The sequence below is a fragment of the Rana temporaria genome, chromosome 3 (genome assembly GCF_905171775.1).
Source record: "Rana temporaria chromosome 3, aRanTem1.1, whole genome shotgun sequence".
In the NCBI taxonomy this organism is placed as follows: domain Eukaryota; kingdom Metazoa; phylum Chordata; class Amphibia; order Anura; family Ranidae; genus Rana; species Rana temporaria.
Window position 1 is genome coordinate 434,756,865 of NC_053491.1, and position 18,871 is coordinate 434,775,735.

An 18,871-nucleotide genomic window follows, 5' to 3' on the forward strand; every position below is an offset into this window, starting at 1 on the left:
TGTCTAATGAGATGTTGGAAAGTTTTCATTCAATCAGCTGCTGCAGCCAATCGGCTGCAACGCTGATCAGTGTATTCTGGCAGCGGAGCAGTCTCAATGTCAGAATACAGTAGCACAATGAGGAGGAATCCTTCATCCAACTCGCTTGCAGCGTGGATGGGCTGATCAAAAAACAATCCATCTTAGGCCCTGTACACACGATCAGTCCAAACTGATGAAAACGGACTGAAGTCCAGTTTCATCAGTCCAAACCTACCGTGTGTATGCCCCATCGGACTTTTGTCCTTCAGAAGTTTTAAAACTTGCTTTAAAATTGGACTGATGGACGCCTGACCGTCGGTCAAAACCGATGGTTAGTACACAAAAGCATCGGTTCAAAACCCACGCACGCTCAGAATCAAGTCGACGCATGCTTGGAAGCATTGAACTTCGTTTTTTTCAGCATGTCATTGTGTTTTACGTCACCGCGGATTTTGAACTGATGGTGTGTAGGCACATCAGACCATCGGACTTCAGCCTTCAGTCCGTTTTCATCAGTTTGGACTGATCGTGTGTACAGGGCCTAAGGGCAACCTTAGACCTCTTGCCCATGTGTGACAAATCCTGGAGTCTTTAAAGTGGTAGTAAACTCTGTACTACCACCTTTACCTACAGGTAAGCCTATAATAAGGCTTACCTGTAGGTAAAAAGAATATCTCCTAGACCTGTACGGTTTAGGAGATATTCCACTTGCAATGAGCCGCTGACTGCAGCGGCGCAAGCGCGGGGAGGGTCCCTCAGCTAAAGGCCCGGCAGCCGCCGGATCTTGCCGGAAAGAAGTCTCCCACGCGCATTTGCGGGAGTGACGACATCGCCGTTTCAGCCACTCACATCGCTGGAGTGGCGATACCCGGAAGACACGCTGAGGCAAGATGACATCTCTCTTGGCATGGACCAGGTAAGTTCCCCACGCCTCGTTCCAAGGTAAGTATTTCATATGGGCTAGTATGCGGTGCATACTGGCTCATTATGCCTTTTGCCTTATGCAAAAAAAAAAAAAAAACTTGCTGCAGGTTTACTGCCGCTTTAAGGCGCCTTAATGGCACAGATGCAGCATCCTGCCAGCAGCCTGTCAAAGACTATGACAGGCTGAAATATGCTGAGGCTGGATGCTGTACCGAGTAGTGCTCACGTTAGGGCCATGTGCATCAAGGGATGTATGCCCAGCCAGCTTATTTAAGCCCGTAAAAAATGTTTACTGGCTTCTGGCAGCAGGGCTGGAAGCTGAAACAGTGCCCTGGATTTTAGGCACATGGGCTAAACAGCCATTGTGCATGTAGCCCTATATTTACCAAACTCCTATGTATCATTATGTAACCAAATTAATGCTTGGTCTTGCTTGAAGCTGCAATTTTAACACAACCACTTCTGTTTTTTTTTTTTTTTTTTAATACACAATCAATTTTTAACAACATAAAAGGAAGAGACCATTAAAAAAATCACTAAGAGTGAATCAGACCAGGAATACAGATCCAGTATGAAAGGCGTACAATTATGTGATAAAAACATTACAACAAAACACATATAAATCCTCAGAGGCCCACAGAGAACTGCCTTCTGCCCAATGCTTTATCACAAGCGAGTCTTAGGCCTTGTACTCACGACCGGATCTGTGCGCTGGAAACTGTCTGCCCGACAGTTTCCGGCGTACAAGGCTGATTTGTGTTTGGTTCCGCTGGCGTGTACACACCAGCGGACCAAATTACCGTCGTACCGGAACGCGTGCACGTAAACTACGTACGACGTCACTATAAAGGGGAAGACCAAACTTAATGGCGCCGCCCTCTGTTCCTCTTTTGCTAGTTACGGGTTTGCTCGTGTTAGTGAAGGTTTGGTTAGAGCTGATTCGCGCTTCTCGGTCTCCAGGCTTTGACAGCGTGTATTCACGGGTTCAGTGCGTGTGCTTGCGGTAACGTAGTTGTCATTCGGCTATAGGCTAGCAGGTTGTTTCTGCTTTAGCAGTTGCATCCTGTGCGCTCGTATCTGTTTGTCACGCGTTTGTCGCAGGTAGTGCTGGATTTGCGAGTGCTTTCTGTTTCAGTGTGTTCTTGACTGACCAGCCGGCCGGTTTGAAGCCATGATGGAGCAGCAGCGTCAATTTTCGCGAGTTGGTGCTGTTTATGGGATGGCTGCTGGATATGTTCATTTGTCCAGTACTTTGGCCAGAAACAGGGGGCGGAGGCGTTTCTGGACCAAGAATTGGTTGCGCCAGCGTGACCAGTTCTCACATATGCCTCTGCTTAGGGAACTCCAGGAGAATAATCCTAATGACTTTAGGAATTTTCTCCGCATGACGGACCCCGTATTCAACAGTCTGCTGGAACTTCTGTCCCCCTATATCACGAGGCAGGACACTGTGATGCGCCAAGCCATCACGGCCGAGCAGAGGCTTATTGCCACGTTGCGGTACCTGGCGACTGGGAGGAGCCTGCAGGACCTCAAGTTCTCGACAGGCATCTCTCCGCAGGCGCTTGGGGTCATCATACCGGACACGTGTGCTGCCATCATCAAAGTTATGCATGAGGAGTATATTAAGGTAAGTTTCCTGGCTGTAATAATGTGGCCAACTAACTTTATTTTTATTTTCCCAGATATGCTGTGTGTTTAACTAACGTTACCTTTTCTCCCTATGCATGTTGATATCAGCTTTTACATGTTTTTTTCTTGACCTACCTGCATATTTGTCCCTTACCCAATATTAACCTGTCCAGCATGCTATCCTAGGGACAAACCCACCTTGCCATTTTTTAAAACAGGACTTTTTGTTTTTTGTGTCCCCCCCCCCTTCAAACTTTTATTGTCCCCATCAGAGGGCTGTGGAGTCTCTTAATGAAGTGGCCCTATATATTTCATTTCCCAAATTCTCCATGCACATTTTTCTAATGCAATTTTAATACTGTGAACTGTCACAAGGATGCTTGTAGGATGTTTTTGTTACAAAGTACTAAATCTCTTTTTTTGTTTGTCCCCACAGCTACCCTCCACACCACAGGAATGGCAGTCTGTGGCTTCCCAATTTGCCCAGCGGTGGGATTTTCCAAACTGCGGTGGAGCAATAGATGGGAAACACGTCCGCATTGTGCCCCCACCCCGCTCGGGGTCCTACTATTATAATTACAAGGGTTATCATAGTATTGTGTTGATGGCGGTGGTGTCGGCACAGTATGAGTTTCTATATGTGGACGTGGGGAAGAACGGCCGGATGTCTGATGGGGGAGTGTTCGCACGGACTGATTTCTATGATCGTCTCCAAGCTGGTGGTCTGGCATTGCCACCAGATGAAGATAATGTGGAAGGACTTCCGTTTGTGTTCCTAGCGGACGAGGCTTTCGGGCTTGGTCCTCACCTCATGCGGCCTTTTCCCCAGAGGACCCTCACCTCAGAGAGGAGTGTGTTTAATTTTCGGTTGGCCAGGGCTCGGAGGGTAGTCGAGAATGCCTTTGGGATACTCACCAACCGGTTCCGCCTGTTCAGGACATCGATACATCTGGCGGAATATAAATTGGACACCGTTGTATTTGCCTGCTGCATTTTGCACAACTTTTTACGCAGGCACTCCCAGACGTACCTACCCGACATCGGTTCTGAGGCAAGACTACCCTCAGATCCCCTTCCCGGGCTGGACACTGGTCGCGCTGGCTTGGCCCCCCAATCAGCTCGTGAGGTACGCGACAAATATGTTGAGTACTTCATGGGTCGGGGGGCCATTGCTATGCCAGATCATATTTCTTTCTAATTCGGCCCCCAAAGAAAGGAATATTCTCAAAAATAATAAATAATTAGACCATTGGACTTTATACAGTTGTTTGTCATTAATGCTTTTTCTCTTTTTCTCTGTCTTCCTGGTTCTCTAACTAACTTCTTCAATTGTAATGCATAATTGATTTCTCCACTTTTAGTAACTAACCACATTTTGCACAGTATTTACTCATCTACAAACAGGGTATTGAGTCTAGAAATAAGAAGCAACTCCATTTGTAAATTTTGAGGTCAAGTATTTTCATTTTTGCTTGTTCATGACCCCAAAAATTATTTTATATTTTTTTCATTACTCCCTGCTTTTGTACTTAGGAGTCTACAAAATTTTTTTATTATTTTTTTTTTTTTCAGGTAATTCAACCAAAAATATTATGCAGATTATACATTTATTAACAAGTTCACATTTTTTTTTATCAAATATAGTTAGATTTATTGTTTACATATATATATATATATATAGACTATTTTTGGTGGGGTGTTTACCGCCTTAATTTTTTTTTTTGGGCATATTTTTTATGCACAAAAAACAATAATTTTTTAACCATTTTTTTTGTTTTTGGTGTGTTTTTCAAAAAGTAAATTTTTAGGTGAGATTTTGGAGTCAAATCTCTACTTCACTAAATTCAGTGATTAGAGAGATTTATAATTCTATATATATATATTTTAAATTTTTTGGCGTTGTTTATTCTTTATGGTCTAAACTTTATAGTATCCCAAAATGTTCAACATGGTCAAAAAGTAACAAAATCCAATTCCAAAAATATAAAAACTCACAACAGCAGTCAGTCATGGTGTGCTTTCACACTGGAACACGCCAAAATTGGAAGATACACACATTCAGTGCAAACTCGCCAAATGTCATTGGTTCAACAGACAAATGGCCACATGTGCTATCTGACATCATGGGTGATCAATGTCTGTGTTCTGTGGGAGCAAACCCTTCCTCTCAACTACTTGAGGATGGAGGAGGGGGTTGGACCCACAAAGCACAGACATTAGATATTCTGTGATGGCAGATAGCACATGTTGGCACACTGTGTGTGTATCTTCAAATTTTGGCGTATTCATTATTAAAACTGTAAAAATGTTTGTGGGGGCGGGGGATGGGCGGGGGGTGTTTCAGTCTTTGACACGGCCCATCATGTCAATAATGTTTTTAAAATTAGATTCGATGACCATCATTCTTTGCCGCATATTGTCCATTTCCGTGCAGCATTCCAAAAGGACATTTGTTAAATTCTCTTCCATGACAACCATCCTTTCACGCATATTGTGCATTTCAGTGCTGCACTCCATTACCTGCTGAATAATTATAGCAGCACTTGCACGTGAAAATATTGGCACACCATCCTCCTCCCCTAAAAAAAAAAAAAAAAATGGCATTTACAACATTATTTTTCGATGAGGCCTATCTACATATGTTTTTTTGAATCAAGCTAGGGTGACACTGACCTGATGGGCTTCTCCTTTCCACCTCTTCGACATCTTCTATCACTCCTCCTTCTTCCACCACCTCCCCATCATCTTCTATCACTCCTCCTTCTTCCACCACTTCCCCATCATCTTGGACTCCTCCTTCATCCATCAATCCACCTTCTTTCAATTCGCCAAATTGTTCTTCCGCCACTTGCCCTTCATCTGCTATAACTTCTAAGTCCAAAATTACTTCTTCCTCCTCTCTTCCTTCCTCCTTTCTTCCTTCCTCCTCTCCTTCCACATCCTCTTCTCCTTCCACATCCTCTTCTCCTTCCACATCCTCTTCTCCTTCCACATCCTCTTCTCCTTCCACATCCTCTTCTCCTTCCACATCCTCCTCCTCCTCCACATGTTGAGATGGCAGATTTTGGCCTTGTCTGGCCCTCTCTGCCTCCTCCAAATGCTGGCGACTTCTTTCCCCTGAAATAAACCAAAAAAAATGTAGACTCATCAGCACACAGATATTGGAGAGCATAAATCGCACACATTGCTTAGAAGATGCTTTCATTTAGTTACTTTTATCTTTCACCAAACCTACATTTTGCAATTACTTCTATATGGCAAGCTCTGATCCTGCCCCTTTTTAGCAAAGTGACACACATGGATGTCCCCCCTAAACTGTATTTCTGGGAGACCCTACCAAAACCCATTTTTGATTTGGGGAGACACAGGTGCTCTGCATTGCAGATGTGAAAACATCTGCTTTATTACCACTGTTTTTAGAATGAATCCTGTTTGCCTTTCCCATTCTCATAATTTTATTTTCTAGAACTAGCTTTTACACAATGTTTACAAACAAAGTTTTTAGCCAGTGAGCCATGTCCAGGTGTGTTGTTCCTGGAATAACCGAGCCTTTCTGAGAAACTATGTGATGTTACGTTGTTTACTAAGAACACTATTTGTAAATATGTTGGTATTTAGGTCATAAAAAATAAATGACAACATGTCTTTAAAATTACAAGCAGGCCAAGGAGGCAGATGGTGAAATATACATGGCAACACATTATTGCAGACAATCACCCCCCCCCCCCAACCCCAATATATATTTACTTACTTTTACGCAGAATTTTAAGTATTTTCTTCATCTGATGTGGCTCCCTCAATTTTAAGTCTGACCATCGTTTCCTCAGCTGTTCCTTGGACCTGGTGATCCCAAACAGCCTCTGCATTCTCCTCGCCACCTTGTCCATAATATGTGCCTTTCGGCGGTTAGGGGTCTTGTATGGCCCTAATTCACCATCATAGTCCTTCTTTCGCATGATGTAAACTAACTCCACCATTTCCTGGAACCGCATATTAGTGGCTTTATATCTTCTTTGCCTTGATCGGGACGTCCCTGCCTCTGTCCCTTCACTTGTGGCATGAGAGCATCGTGCCCGCTCGTGTGACATCGCCATCTTTCCTTTCCCACAGAGATTATGGGCGTGGAAAAGATGAATTCTTACGCCATGGGCGGAGAAGAGGGCGGGGTTTAATACATACGCGGAGTGTAGAGAATGCAAACAACGTGTTTACGTCGGTTACGCGGAGAATCTTCGAGCGCATACAGAACATACACAGTTAACGCCATATTTCCTAAACTCATTGATTAGGGGCCTCGCAAAGGTGACGAGGGCGGGGTTTAATAAATACGCGGAGTGTTTAAAAGGTGCACGCCGTGATTACGCATCTTACGCGGTAATTAGGCGAGCGTGAGAAACGAGGAGCGAGAGACAGGAAGGTAAGGAAATTAAAAATGTGATCAGCAGAGGCCTTGAAAATGTAGACACATGGGATGGGGGTTTGGGCTGTTGGTTGCACCCTTTTTAAGCTATTCTGTCTATGGGGTACCACAATGTTATTTTGGTATCCAAATGCTTTTGGACACCTCACAAAATAGAGATGTGAACAATGCTGTACCTCATTGACAAGTTTTTGAATGGTGTATTCAGATCAGGCAAAGTATTGTTCAAGTGTTGGTTGTACAGAGGTCATTAGGAAGTGTCTTTTATGTCATCCATTGTCAGGGGCATGAGATTTACACATGAAAGAGTGCCTAGATGAATACTGTCATTTGTAAGCATTGTTTAGTTTTCTATATTAAAAATATTTACTGCAATGTTAACAATGGCTCTGCATCTAGCAAATCAATGTTTGGTACAAGCAATGCGGCCGAGCTGCCAATCATTGTTTAAACAAGAGAGACTGTGTTTGTAATTAGATATAGGTAATAAATTTGAAGACACATATTAGATCAAGGTCAACGCTGATCCTTTTGAATATTTATTTTTCTGTGGTTTATGTTTTTGGAATCTAGACTCAAAAAGAAATATAATTTTTCAAAAAATTCAATGGACCTCCTACAAACCAAGGAAGCTATAGAGGCCTTACTCCAAAAATATCAGGAGACGCCCATCCTGTGGAATTCCAAACACGCATTATATTGCAATAAAGAGGTACGAGCGGCAGCACTAGAAGAGCTAGCAAACTATATGCAAACTTGGGTGCCAGGATGCACTGCCAACATGGTGAAGGATAAACTTGCCAACCTCAGAAGCACATACAGGAGAGCATACAAAGCTAATAAAAGCAAAAAATCAGGAGCAGCAGCAAGACAAGCAAAGGAACCCAAACTGTGGTATTATAAACAGATGGCTTTTTTGCGGGACGAAATGGAAGGCAGGAAAACGATGTCGAGTCTTTCTTCCAACCTTTCCTCCATGCTACCTTCCAGCGGACCTTCCCCAGATGACCACAGCCCTGCAGAGTCGGAGGAAGAGGGCCTGGCTGACAGAGATGCAGATCTGCCACCCTTCGATGAGGAGGTATAGTAGTTTCCTCTATATTTCTTGCGTAAATAATTCTTGGTGGATTAATGATTAGATATTGTAAAAAAAAAGCCAAGCTGGGAAAAAGCAAAAAAAAAGGTGTTCAGACAAATAGGTGTCAGAGATGACAACTGCAGGGGTCAGAAGTAGAGTGTATTCAAGTAATAATGAACAGAAAATACTAAACGAAAAACATGAAAATGAGTGTGGTTTTATTTAGCGAAATTGTAAAAAATGTCCTTTTTTTTCCACACAGGAAGAAGAGATCAGCCAGGAGGTGGCAGATCCTCAGGTGTCTGTCAGCCAGGAGGAGGCCGGGGTCAGTGGCAGCCAGGAGGAGGCCGGGGTCAGTGGCAGCCAGGAGGAGGCCGGGGTCAGTGGCAGCCAGGAGGAGGCTGGGCCCAGTGGCCTGCAGCAGGTCCCCCCGGCCAGGAGAACCACCACCAGCCAGTCTTCTCCCCCCCAGGTGAGGCCATCAGGCCGAAGGAGGCAGTTGAGGCCTGTGGAGGAGGCAAGCCTCCGCATGATACAGGAGGCAAGCGCCATCATGAGGGCCCCCCTCAACCCCACAGAGGCCTTCAGTGCCTCATTGGCCCATGATTTAAATGAAGGGGAGGAGGACCAGAGAAGACTGGCAAAGGCCCTGATGAACCAGGTCCTTTGGTGGATGCAGAGGGGCCTGCTGACCCCAGAGACTGGGCTATGTGACCCGGCCCGGCTTGCGGAACACCATCCTCCTGCTGCCACATCGACCCCACCTGCAAGACCCCGTGTTAGATCCGCTGGAAGGCTGCCTGGAGGGAAGGCTGGAAAGAGGAGGAAACGTTGATTTTCTGCCTTCCATTTCCTTCCACATAAAGGACATCTTGTTTGTACTACCACAGTTTGGGTTCCTTTGTTTGTGTGCTGCTGCTTCATATTTTTGTGTTTGGCTCCTGAGGCTTGGAAGTTTATCCTTCACCATGTTGGAAATGCAAGTTTGCATATAGTTTGCTATCTATTCTAGTGCTGCCGTTCTTTTTATTTTTTGTGATGACATTTGCCTGAATAAAAGGCTTTTTGCTTTCATTTGAAAACATGTCTATTGTTTGTTATACTGTGGGGATTATTAGGCAGCAAACCTTTAATAAATATACAATGGGTAATTTACAAAGGACACACTCCTTGGGGGGGGGGACATTTGGTGTGCCAACATGGTTTAATATTCTCTAATGAAACACAAAAAAAAAAAAAAAAAATTAAAAAATAAAAAAAACATGTAAAAAAAAACTATTTTAAATGGTGACATAACTAGAAACAACAAAAAAAAAAAAGAAAATATGCACATTCCTTTACAAAAATTACTACTATAAATTATGGAGGACCACCAACCAAAACACACGTCTGGCATAGAAAACATTATTAAAGGATTACATCACAAGCAAGAAATGTGACATTTCAGTATGGGACAACTCTATTGAAATTGCATCAGCAAGAGAACGGGGTTATTCTAGCAAGAGAAGAATTAATAAAACAAGGCAAGAAAATGTGGTTTAGTGCGCCTTTTTAAGACATTGTTCTCTTGCTAGAATAAAAGGTTTGTAATGACGAATGTGCCATATCCCAAACAAACGCGAGTTTTACCTGAACGAGCGCTCCCGTCTCCTCATTTGGACTGAGCATGCGCGGGGTTTTTGTACGCTGCTTTTGTGTACAGACGACCGAACATGTCTGACGGACACGATTCCAGCAGACTGTTTTAAAGCAAGACCAGGAAACAGTTGTTCGTTGGAAAACGGTCTGGCCGACGATTGTTTGCTGGAATCCTGTACGTTGCTGCCTACACACGAACGAACATGTCCGCTGAAACTGGTCCGCGGACCAGTTTCAGCAGACATGTTTGGTCGTGAGTACGGGGCCTTAAAGACACAGTATAATAGTCTGAGATAGTGAAAGGGGACTAAGGAAAGAGGAGAGGCAGGAGAGAGGCAGGAAGGAGGGCAAACCAGCCTCAAAATTTGCAGTGTTAAAAAGGTTATAAGGCTGTAAGTGTGACTTATGCTGTCCATACACTCCACGAAAAATCGTCCGAACGAACTTTCGAAAAACGAATGTTCAGTCATGAGTGCAAACCATAGTGCCATCATGTAATGACCGATAAATCGTTCAGTGGACATACCTAGTGCAGAAAGTTCGGACGGGAAACACATTAACCTTCCGATTTATCGTTCGTTCGGCAGGAAATTTCCAAACTTGTCCTTCGTTTTTTCGGCTCAAAAACGTCCCAACAATTATCGATTTTGTGCCCATTAACTGACCAAAAAACAAACAAACTGTCTGAACGACCGATTTTTCGCCCGATTTTTCGTATAGTGTATTAGTCATGTCAGGGCACAGAAACAATCCATATATCTCGAAAAAAAGATTTATAGGTGTTATCTTATGAGCTATCAATTCATCCATCCTCATCAGCCTTTAGGCCGCGTTCACACGGTCGGACAAAATCGATGAGAATGGACCGAGGTTCAGTTTCATCAGTCTAAACCGACCGTGTGTATAGCACATCGGTCTGTTGTCCTTCGGTCCAAAATTTTAAAACATGCTTTAAAACCGAACCGATGGACCGCTGCCCGATCGGTCCAAAACGATGGTTAGTACAGAAAGCATCGGTTTAAAACCTGCGCATGCTCAGAATCAAGTCGACGCATGCTTGGAAGCATTGAACTTCGTTTTATTCAGCACGTCGTGTGTTTGACGTCACCGTGTTCTGACCCGATCGGTTTTTGGAACGATGGTGTGTACGCACATCAGACCATTAGGCCACTTCATCGGTGAACCGATGGAAATGGCCCATCGGACCATTCTCATCGGTTTGGAACGACCGTGTGTACGCGGCCTTAGAGCTTGGCAACCCAATCAGGAACAGTGCTGGTGTACCAATTTCCTATGCATTGGTACACCAGCACTGTTCCTGATTGGTTTGCCAAGCTCTAAAGGCTGATGTAACAACTTTGGTAATGGCGGCGGCAGCTGATGGAAACATCAGCAGCGGGTGCCGACATCGCTGGACCCCAGGACAGGTAGCTGCAGTATTTGTAGCTGTTGGCTTTAAAAAAAAAAATTTGGGGGCCGGAACACCCCTTTAAAGTCTAAGTTTAATAAATAAATAAATACAAGAATAAATAGAAGAAACATTACTTAAAATGAAACCATCCTTTTTTCATCCATGATGATTGAATGGCCCGCCACCTCCATCCATAGATTATGGGTGGAAAGGGCGAGCATGCTGAAAAACAAGCAGCCGACCAACTCCCGATCAGCTCTCCCAGCCAATGGCATGGCAGAGAGCACTGATCTGGTGTTCTAGTGGGTGACAAAACAGCTCAGCGGAGGAGATTGCTATACTAACTTTGCATAGTTAGAACAGTGGCTCCAAGCCTTCAACCGGAGCTGATAGTTTTTTTTACATTCAAGCTGCTGGGTTGAACAAAAAAAAACCTCATAGGGCCAGATTCATGAAGACTTACGACGGGCGTATCAGTAGAGGTCACTCATCATCTCTATGACCGCCGGAGGCCCGGGCGCGACGTTGTACCCGGAAGTAAACAAAGCCGCAATTGCGGCTGTCGGCATGAGATCAGTGAATTTTTTTTCACAATCTCATGCTTTCAAGCCTGGAGGAGAGATGTGGGGTCTTATTGACCCCACATCTCTCCATAAAGAGAACCTGTCACAGTGATTCCTATTACAAGGGATGCTTACATTCCTTGTAATAGAAATAAAAGTGTTAAAAAAAAATGTAAAAAAAATTAAGTAAAATAAAAATAAAATACATTTTTTTTGTAAACGCCCCTGTCCCTGGTAGCTCACGCTCAGAAGCGAACACTCATGTAAGTCCCGCCCACATATGTAAACGTCGTTCAAACCCCACATGTGAGGTATCGCCGCGTGCATTAGAGTGTGTGCAACAATTCTAGCACTAGACCTCCTCTGTAACTCGAAAATAGTAACCTGTAAAAAAATTAAAGCGTCGCCTATGGAGATTTTTAAGTACCGAAGTTTGCCTCCATTCGATGAGTGTGCCCAATTTTAAAGCGTGACATGTTAGGTATCTATTCTTCCCCACGTAACATCATCTTTCACATTATACAAAAAATTGGGCTAACTTTACTGTTTTGTTATTTTTTAAATCATGAAACGTTTTTTTTTCCCCAAAAAAGGCGTTTGAAAGATTATTAAGCAAATATCGTGCAAGAAAAAAAGTTTCAATGACCGTCATTTTATTCCCTAGGTTGTCTGCTAAAAAAAAATATATAATGTTTGGGGGTTCTGATTAATTTTCTAGCAAAAAAATTGTGATTTTTACATGAAGGAGAGATGTGCCAGAATAGGCCCGGTGGGGAAATGGTTAAAGAACTATGGTGATAAAAAAAAAAATAAGGATATCGAAGCTGAAAATCTTGATAACAAGCACGGGGTAAATGTTATTGCCAGGGAGGTCAGACTTCTTAAGGAGTGTAATTAGCCCTCCCAGGTATTATCTTGGACTACTGAATAATTAGTATGTATGTTGTGGAGATGAGAACAATGGGAGGGATTCAGTGTTATCGTACAAGACAGCTGAATACAGCTAACATCATTCAGTCCATAAAAATGGCATGTTGTCTGCCCTCAGCAGGAGTGTTCAGTGCGTTTCTGGAACATCAACAGGTATAGCTCGAAGCTTGCAGAGTCTTTAAAGGGATAAAACATGGGCAAATATAAGTGGATTTCAATGATGTACAGCATATTTTTTTGCCTTAACATATAAGCTCAATGTAATGATTCTGATACAGCCCCATTGGCCATTTTATGGTTGACTTTTTTGAAGTATGAAGCCTCGTACACACCACCGAGGAACTTGACGGGCGAAACACATAGTTTTCCTCGTCGAGTTCCTTGTTAGGCTGTCGAGTAACTCGACAAGGCAAGTTTCTCCATTTCCGTCGAGGAAATAGAGAACTTGCTCTCTTTTTGGCTCGTCGAGTTTCTCGACAGTTTCCTCGACGAAAATGTACACACGACCGGTTTCCTCGGCAAAAAAAATATCAAGTTTCTTGCTGGTTTTTGCCGAGAAACTCGGTCGTGTGTACGAGGCCTAAGTTACTTACTTCATAAGTAAAAGACAAAGACTGGGACTCTTCTAGCCTTCTGTCAAGCTAGTATATTTGATGTGCTTGTTTCATAGCTAGTATCAAACACTTGTTTATGTCCATGGTGACCGCATTAAATTAACGTCCACAGGTAGATACTTCCCAAAATAAAAAGCCAGCATTACGCTCTGCAAAACCTTTTTTTTTTTTTTTGGAAAGCAATTCAGACTTGGAAAAACATCAAATATTAATGTGATAAAAGTAGATTATTTTTTATGTGCTACCCAGCTGGAAATGAAGCCACTAGAGCAAGGTCTGAGTTAATTGGAAGGCAGAAAGTCAAACAATATGATTAGTACATTGGAGCATTTAAAAACCAGCTATCATAATTGGTTTTATAGATGAGCTCATTCCAGGGGTTACAGGTTACTGTTGACAGTGGCGAGAAAGGGCTGCTGCTTGTTTGATCGCATGGTCTCATAAATTGAAGCAAAAAGAATTATTCTCCAAGGTGGCATTTTTACAAGCCGTTGATGAAATGTTCTGCTTGGTACTTCCTGCCACACAATAACAACCGGAGCAATAATAAGGGGATTAGTCATAAATCATATGTAAACAGTAATAACGAATATAAATAGATATACAATGGTAATATGCAATTCAATGTAAATAAGGGGTTCTGTTAAAACAGAAACCTTCTATGTCTATATGGCCCCAACAGCTAAGGACATGATGAGTCTGCTCTAAGCAACTAGACACATTTGGGTCACAAATTCAGTGGCACTCTTTGAAGATCTCCGGTTTAAGGCCACTCCTGCAAATAACAGAAATATTTAGGCTTCCAAAGAGGCTGTTGGAGATGGGGGCCCCTCTAGATCTCTAAAGTAGTGGCCGCCAACCAGTTGTTTATGGACCACTGTTGGTCCACGAGAAAAATGTGTTGGTCCCCAGCAGTGTTGCCAACCAACCAGATTGAAATTTACTGACACGACACAGTAAAGTTTTTACTGGCATATCCAAAAGTTACACACTTACAGTTTTAAATGAACATTTCAGTATTTAAGCTACAGACAAGTTACAATATGCAATTAGCAAAGTGATTTAAGGTAGATATTAAGGCAAAAACATAGGGCCAGATTCACCAAAGAGATACGACGGCGTATCTCCTGATACGCCGTCGTATCTCTGTTTCTATCTATGTGACTGATTCATAGAATCAGTTACGCATAGATATCCATAAGATCCGACAGGTGTAATTGTTTTACACTGTCGGATCTTAGGATGCAGTACCGCGGCCGCCGCTGGGGCGAGTTCGCGTCGTAAACCAGCGTCGGGTATGCAAATTAGGAGTTACGGCGATTCACGACGGATTTTCGCGTTCGCTACGTCGCCGCTAGTCTAGTTTCCCGTCGCAAAATTAGTCGTCGTTTTTGGTGCCTTAACGGGAATACGGAATTACGCTACGCACGTCACCGTTCAAAAAAATGACATCACGGCGCGCAAAGCACGGCAGGAGTTAAGAAACGGAGCATGCGCAGTAGGTCCGGCGCGGAAGCGCGCCTAATTTAAATGGCACACGCCCATTTGAATTGGCCCGGAGGCCGCCGGCGTAGTTTTCATCGCAATATTTACAATATAGTAAACAAGTAACTCAGGAACAGGAATTGAGATGGCAAGAAATTAGACTGGGCAGGCACACACACATAAAATTGACTCTCACAGTGACACTGTCAGCAGTGTGCAGCAGCACAGATGATGACGGCACATCACCAACATGACACATCCCCTCCTAAGTCACAGTGACCCTCTCTCTCCATGTCAGGTGGTCCTTCTAGTCAACTCCCGGCTTGCATTCCTCCCGTTCCACAGACCTGAACATGAGGCTCCAGCTGCTCCGTTCCCTTGCACCATGACTTCACAGGACATACTGCCGGCACAGTCCGGACACACTGTAGCAGGCACTCGGATGGTCTCGGCAAAGCGTCACAGCCATATATTTATTAATGGCAACCTTTTTCTTTCACTGGCATTTACTGGCAGGAGAAAAGTGTCCATTTTTTTACTGCCTGCCAGTAAAAATACTGGCGGTTGGCAACACTGGCCCCCAGGGGCTCTGCCGCAAATCAACACTGTGGCAGGTGTATAATGCTCAATGTTTCCAGTGTTGTTCTCAATGCTAGCTGACAGTCAATACTGTCAGCGCGCATTGATACCCAATGCCTCTTCTGTAGTTCCAGCTCCTGTGATCTCAGAGGGAAATCTCAGAGGGAGGTGGTGGGAGTAGTGCAGAAATAAGGTGAATAAGGTGAATAAGGAGGGGACTTCCAATGGCAGCGCTGATCACAGACTGTGGAAGGGAGCACTGAGTCTATTGACTTTGACTTTGGTATTCTAGCAAATGTAACCTGTAATGATTTTGAAATGTATTTCCTTAATAATTTTGAGTATGAAAAATCCATAACAAGCTAAATGATTGTTTGATAAGGGTGTATTAAGATACTTTGGTGCCAATAACCCCTTTGATATTTGTATGTGATTCATTGATTACACATGGACACTTTACTAGTTTTCTCTGTCAACTTCTGTAAGTAAAATATGTACATTTCCAGCCTTGACTGTATGTCTTGGCTCAGTTAAGAGAAGAAGATTGACAGAAGCTTCAGAATGAAAAAAATTAAGGTGTAAAGGAGAGAATATTAGGGAAATAACATTGTAAGATTAAAGGATAATTTCACCTTTACCAAAAGAAAAGAAAAAAATGCATACAGTAAAACCTTGGTTTGCGAGCATAATTTGTTCAAGAAACATGCTTGTAATCCAAAGCACTTGTATATCAAAGTATTTTTTTTACAGGGTATAAAAGAGAAGAGGGGCACCTCTAAGTGTAGCAATAAGTTGCTAAATGTTGTACCTTCATTAAATGTAACCATATTGCTACACTTAGAGGCTCCTCTTTTCTTTTTTATACTCAGTTGTGACATGACGCTACTCTTACATCAAGACATCGCTTGTATATCAAGGCAAAATGTATTAAAACATTTTGCTTGTCTTGCAAAACACTCTCAAACCAAGTTACTCTCAAACCAAGGTTTTACTGTATTTGTTTACATGTAAAAAAATATGCATTTATTTTTATTTTTTTGTAATGGTCCTGTAAAACATTGCACCCAGGATCAGCAGATCGTGGGTTATAATGCTATGGTCCTGCAGACGATCTTTGTATTTGTCTGGCCATACCTCCGATGCGGCCAGGCAGTTACACTGTGGCAAGAAGACTTAATGAACTACCACAGCCGTCAACAGCACTGTGGTAGCTCATTGAGAACTACAAGCAGACAACCGCAAAGGCTGCGTTTTTTGCAGATTGTAACAACTAGCGCCGGATAGAAGATGCCCTGCTAGCTTTCAGAACAGAGGAGCAGGGGGCCGGTGCATCTGTAACATGTTACACCCTGAATAAGGGTGTAACATGTAACATGTTACAAAAGGTGAACTTATCCTTTAACTCTTTTGTGTTTCCCTGGCAGTAGAATTTGTCCTGTCACCTCTCCTGCTTTTATTTACTTTCTCCTTAATCTGTGTTCCCTCCACTTAGTCTCTGCCATTTATATTGCTTTTTCCCCCCTTTAGCAACAGTAAATCTTAAAGCTGTCAGCAGATTGGCCTTTTGGGGCTCTGATTTTAGGCACAGTGCCAAAAATTGAGAGTAACTGAGCATGTGCAGAGCAGGATGAGTCAGTGAATCACTTATTTTTAATGTTTTGCATAGCTATAGCTGCAAAAGCAGCCAACCTGAAGTTGTCTATCAAGACTTTTCTGATTAAAGTTCCACTTTAAGGTGACCAAATTCTGATCAGTGTGTGGCCATCCCCTTCTGTTGAAGGGACATATTGAATTTTTTTGTCAATCAGCAGCTGTAGCCAATCAGTGGTTACCCCTGTAAGAATACAATGTGCCAGCGGGGGTGGGGTGGGATTCATTCATATCCATCCATCTCATGTGTGTGTGGGAATAGTGGAATCCATTAGTTCATGTATACCCAGCTTTACTTTTACTGGCCTTTTTTATTGGGCTCCAGCATGAAATCATATCCCTTCTGCTGTAGGCTGGAGACAAGATCAATGCTCTCTATGTGAAAGCAGCAGTCTCTCTGTAGCAATCTGACATGCTCCCCGACCTATAGTTCTGCAACCAGTAGAGATTGTGCTTTGCTGATTGTAGAGCTATATGTCTGATTCAGCAGAGGATATGTCAGACCATTGCAGAGAGACCACAGCTTTCACACAGAGAGCAGTGCTATTATTGCAGCCTACTGCTCCAGGGGTAGATTATTATGTGAGCACTGGAGCTCAATTTAAAGAGTTAAGTTTGTTACCTCAACACACCATTCATGTGTTGATATTTTGAATGCCAATGATTTTCAGTGGTACCTCAATGCACAAAAGGAACATACCATGTGTAGTAGTCCGCTGCTTTACAAAACAAATTACGCATTTCTAAGTTTTGGCCTGTGTGGTCTGCAGACTATTTAAAGTAGTAGTAAGGCCCGTTTTGTGATTTTTCCTACATGTAAGCCTATAATAAGGCTTACCTGTAGGTAAGATGAATATCTTCTGAACGTGCACCGTTTAGGAGATATTCACCCTGGATACAGCCAGTGATGTCACGGACGCATGCTCTCTGAAAGTGCGGCATACCTTGCTGGATCTGCAGAGCTTTGCGCCGGAAAAAGTGATGTCATTGCGGCTCCGGCCTCTCACATAGCCAGAGCTTGCAAACCATAAAGAAAGACCAAGGGGAAAGATGTCAGCCCTCTCAATGGTGACAACACACTGCTGAAAGTCTTTGTTCCAAGGTAAGTATTTCATAATGTGCTAGTGTGCGATGCATGACAAACAATGTTCTCAGTGCTACCCTTCCCTGTGAATGCCTGAAATACAACAATTCAAAATAAGTAGTATTGTCCATAAAATATTATTGTGTACTGCCCATATAAATGTCCAGGATGTAGGGTTAAAAAAGATTGCCTGGAAATGTATGAAACAGGTAACTGTATTCCAAGAGATATGCAAGACTGCTATATCCAAAGAAGGGCTGGTAAACCCACGCTGCAAGAGAGGAGGGAGAAGGGAGAGAAGTGGCAAGTTCAACCCGGAGTTTTATTAATCAAAGAATAAAATTCATAAAATGTTCCACTCAAGAAGATAACAATAGAACAAGCGTGAGACTGATAAAAGCTCTGTACAGTGATGTTCTGCCCCCCGTGGAGCTGTCAGTCCTTGCTACTGTGCCACAGCTCCGGTGTCAGAAGGATACCAGAAGACGCTGGGGGAACGAACTGTCAAAAGCCGGGAACTCAAGCTGTCAACCCGGAGAAGAATAGCCAATTGGGATGCATTTTGTAGGCAGGCCACACCTCCTTCCTCAGCCATTGGAACAGTTTCAGTATTTTTTCTTTGATTATTAAAACCGTATTACACCAATGGGTGCACTTGGCACTTCTCTCCCCTCTCCCTCCTCTTATGTGATGCAATCTAGGAAATACTCGCACATGCCTAGCACATACTATGCAATTGCTTTACAGGTGTTTTTTTTTTAAAACCAGCCATGGTTTACTACCGCTTTAATTGAATGGCACATTTCCCAGTGTGCATTGCAGCTAAGTACACCGCACAGGCC

At 43.2% G+C, this 18,871-nt stretch overlaps 1 protein-coding gene across 1 annotated transcript in view; it reads left to right on the forward strand.

The window, feature by feature from the left end:
- OLFM2 (olfactomedin 2) overlaps window positions 1-18,871 on the forward strand; it is a 246,011-nt gene that overhangs the window by 177,345 nt on the left and 49,795 nt on the right. The gene's annotated exons all lie outside the window — the stretch shown is intronic.